The 4,711-nt window shown below is 36.3% G+C and overlaps 1 pseudogene; it reads left to right on the forward strand.

The window, feature by feature from the left end:
- Positions 1–2,355: 2,355 nt before the first annotated feature.
- LOC124367039 lies at positions 2,356–2,476 on the forward strand (annotated as a pseudogene).
- The last annotated feature ends 2,235 nt before the right edge of the window (positions 2,477–4,711 follow it).

Raw genomic sequence — 4,711 nt, forward strand, 5'->3', positions numbered from 1 at the left:
TGAATGATATCCGCATTGAGTTACTTTCGCTTGTAGAAATCAATTATTTTTTACCCTTTAGTTCCTTTATTTTATTTTAAGGTTGATTTATTTATGTACCAAGCACGTATAATTTTTTATTTCTTGTATAAATACTTGAACTCAGATTTTAATAAAGCTGTTGCGGAGTTATCAGTAAACGCAATTATATTATTCCGGAAAGTTAAGAACTTAAGAAAGAATTAATGCTCTTTAGAATAAAAGAGACTTCGCTTAAGCCTCTAGGGGATTCACTTTAAGACAGTTGCTGTTTTTAGGTGACTCAGTTTCTTAAAGGGTTAATATTACATTAGGTTTTTAAAGTGTTGCCATTGCATAAAATAATTATTTTATTAATGTTAAATTACACTTAATATTTCTATAACTTATTATAACTCAAATTATACCAATAATTAGTTATGCTCGTACCAATGGACAACTGCTAAAATTTTACGAAACATTATAGACGATAAGTCAATACAATAATAGCTTAAGTTAATTTAACAATTTTTATTTTAAAGAATATAAAGTGTTCTCTATGTACAGATGGCCCTCTTCATGCGGTGATCCCAGAATATAGTATCAGTAATTTAACATTGGAAAAATGGTAGGGTTCCTATCTATGGTTCATTTGGTTTTTCTTAACTTTATTAATTATTAATTCAGCTAGAGTTATCCTTTTACCCCGATATTACGACGTTTTTAGTTATGTATGTACCGCTTCAGATATCCATTTCATTGTATAAGTGACAGCATAACCAGTGTAGGGTCTACTGGCAGGTGTAAACCAGTCAGAAGTGATCCCTCCTGGAGCGTAGGTAGCAGCTGAGCCTGTTACTAACCAGTGTATGGTCTACTGGCAGGTGTCAACCAGTCAGAAGTGATCCCTCCTGGAGCGTAGGTAGCAGCTGAGCCTGTTAATAACCAGTGTAAGGTCTAATGACAGGTTTAAACCAGTCAGAAGTGATCCCTCCTGGAGCGTAGGTAGCAGCTGAGCCTGTTAATAACCAGTGTAAGGTCTAATGGCAGGTTTAAACCAGTCAGAAGTGATCCCTCCTGGAGCGTAGGTAGCAGCTGAGCCTGTTACTAACCAAGTGTATGGTCTACTGGCAGGTGTCAACCAGTCAGAAGTGATCCCTCCTGGAGCGTAGGTAGCAGCTGAGCCTGTTACTAACCAGTGTATGGTCTACTGGCAGGTGTCAACCAGTCAGAAGTGATCCCTCCTGGAGCGTAGGTAGCAGCTGAGCCTGTTACTAACCAGTGTATGGTCTACTGGCAGGTGTCAACCAGTCAGAAGTGATCCCTCCTGGAGCGTAGGTAGCAGCTGAGCCTGTTACTAACCAGTGTATGGTCTACTGGCAGGTGTCAACCAGTCAGAAGTGATCCCTCCTGGAGCGTAGGTAGCAGCTGAGCCTGTTACTAACCAGTGTATGGTCTACTGGCAGGTGTCAACCAGTCAGAAGTGATCCCTCCTGGAGCGTAGGTAGCAGCTGAGCCTGTTACTAACCAGTGTATGGTCTACTGGCAGGTGTCAACCAGTCAGAAGTGATCCCTCCTGGAGCGTAGGTAGCAGCTGAGCCTGTTACTAACCAGTGTATGGTCTAATGGCAGGTTTAAACCAGTCAGAAGTGATCCCTCCTGGAGCGTAGGTAGCAGCTGAGCCTGTTAATAACCAGTGTAGGTCTAATGACAGGTTTAAACCAGTCAGAAGTGATCCCTCCTGGAGCGTAGGTAGCAGCTGAGCCTGTTACTAACCAGTGTATGGTCTACTGGCAGGTGTCAACCAGTCAGAAGTGATCCCTCCTGGAGCGTAGGTAGCAGCTGAGCCTGTTACTAACCAGTGTATGGTCTACTGGCAGGTGTCAACCAGTCAGAAGTGATCCCTCCTGGAGCGTAGGTAGCAGCTGAGCCTGTTAATAACCAGTGTAAGGTCTAATGGCAGGTGTTAAACCAGTCAGAAGTGATCCCTCCTGGAGCGTAGGTAGCAGTGAGCCTGTAATAACCAGTGTAAGTGATCTACTGGCAGGAGTCAGAAGTGATCCCGGAGCGTCCCTCCTGGAGCGTAGGTAGCAGCTGAGCCTGTTACTAACCAGTGTATGGTCTACTGGCAGGTGTCAACCAGTCAGAAGTGATCCCTCCTGGAGCGTAGGTAGCAGCTGAGCCTGTTACTAACCAGTGTATGGTCTACTGGCAGGTGTCAACCAGTCAGAAGTGATCCCTCCTGGAGCGTAGGTAGCAGCTGAGCCTGTTACTAACCAGTGTATGGTCTACTGGCATTAGCGTAGGTAGCATTAATTATTTTAAAATAATTTAATAATTAATTAAAATTAATATTTTTGTTTTGCGCAGTGGCAATATCGTAACCAATGAAGTTCATCTGAGGTGCGATTATTGCTTATTGAAAAAAAGCAAAAAAGAACTTCACGTGAAATAAACATTATGAATATTATTCCTTTAAAATACTTCAAATAAGTTCACTAAACGATATTAAACGTTTGCATCCCACCAAGAGAGTTAATTAAATATTTATTTGAAAAGTTTTACAAATGAAATCTGAACTAAGTAATTGACTGTCTCGTGGCTTAACCAAAGGCAAAAGACTTGTATTATGCTACCCTATTTCTTCTTTTTCTAAACAGAGCCCTTTTAAAACAAATATTTCAAAGAAAGGAGGTACAGTGATTAAAGAGTAAAAGCCTCGTATGTAATAGTTATATTACATTTTTTTTGGACTACTAAAATTTCAAGAGCACTATCATATGAGCCTCACGTACAATTGAACGTCAACGTCAAGTTACTTTATTGTTTATTGTTTGTCGGTTTTGTATGATATTATTATCCAGCACAAGGACCAGGAATATTTTCAGCAGAATGGTTTGGTAGTTTCATAATCTAATAACTTTGTTTGTGCATTTGATTTCTATAATGAAGCATTAAGATTTGACAGTTGACTATTGTTTTTAATACCTTCTGATATGTTTAAACAACATTTTAGTCTCAGCACTTTAATCTACCTTTTCTGAAGACAAACAATACATATTTTTATTAATAATGAGTTTGTACGCACTTTAGGTGTACTGAGGCTCTTATAACCGGGGCCAAAGTAAAACTAGTTAAGATTATATTATGATAGTTTACAGTACGCATACTATATATGATTTTAGGAACAAAACGTTTTGTGTAGAAAAAATTATCATAAAAATTAAATTAATATAAAACAAAATATATTATCTTTTATAAATCAACGTAGTAAAATAATCAAGTAAAATACTATGTGTCTGCTGTTACATTTACACTGTCACAGATCGTCTATATATAGAGTTAAATATTTACATTTTATATTCAGCCATTTTTATTCGGGCCTGATTATACACAGTATCTTAATATTCCTACTTTAAATGTTTTTAATCGCCAATAAAATTAAAATGCCATTTAAAATTTGTTATTATACTATTAAACTTTTGCAGGAAATTGATCTTCATGAGCTATTAAAAAATATAAAATTTAACTAAAATGTAATAGGATACAAAACTGTAGGACCAAATGTATAGATTGCAGGAAAAATTATAAATAATTTATGCTGCCAATACAAACATTCATAAAAATTAAAATACTTAAATAACTTTAGATTAAATTAAGTAATAATGAAAAATAAACTAAGAAAAGCACTGAAAACATAACAAATTTGTTTTTATGCCTAATAAAAATCTATTTGTAGAAATGTTGATTTATCCTGTTAAAACAATAATATTTTTACTATTAGAGATAAAACCAATTATTAAACCCTAAGTTCATTCAAAAATTAATTTTATATATTTAAGGAGTATGAGAAATAATCTATTTAATGACTGAGCGTTAAGGAAAGGCCTCTCGCCATTTGCTCATGAAGTAAATTGGATTTGAGTCTGTCTATACGCTTGGCAAGTGTCAAACGAGTTTTCCTAAAGGGTTGAAATTTTGTGAGAAACTCTACCTCTCCTACTTATTCATCATTCACTGAAAATGGTAAAAATCGCTCAGAGTCCTGATTTCTGTTTCTCAAGAGGTGACTCTAGTTGAATTGATCTGTCATGGACAACCATGTTGAACAAATAAACACAATCAACAAATGAGTAAACAGAGTAGGTTGTGAAGGCTAATTATATGACATTTATCCACATACGTAACAAAGTTACTTTTTTTAAATGATTGGTGGTAAAAAGCTTGTGCATTGTAGGAAATCACCTGCAATTATTTTCATAACAATAAAATGGTAAAAAGTTTTAACTTTTTTTCGAAGCAGTTGAAAACGCTTTTTTGCGCACACTGAGAGACTCATTATCTCATCAATAGTGCCGGACTCCCGCAGGCTCGGCACTGGGTTTGTCCCACGGACTGCCAGCTGAAAAACCCCTCATCACCGAGGACACTTCAATAAATAAAACGAAAATTGAAGGGAGGTAATGATTTTGGCGTTAAGAGTCAAGTTTCATTCTCCTCACCCCAGTCTTTCAAATTTATAAATATTATGTATCTTTAGCATACCTTTTGATATTTCTATACGTAAAGAGTAAAATGTACCAATATTTCTCATGTGGTAAAAACATGTAAAATTCACTTATCTGCTCGCGCTCGGAAATGTGACAAACCGAAAAATAAAACTCGTATACTTTAATGACTAGCAATTAATTTTCAACAAGTACTAGAATATCAC

The sequence above is a fragment of the Homalodisca vitripennis genome, chromosome 7 (genome assembly GCF_021130785.1).
Source record: "Homalodisca vitripennis isolate AUS2020 chromosome 7, UT_GWSS_2.1, whole genome shotgun sequence".
Classification (NCBI taxonomy): domain Eukaryota; kingdom Metazoa; phylum Arthropoda; class Insecta; order Hemiptera; family Cicadellidae; genus Homalodisca; species Homalodisca vitripennis.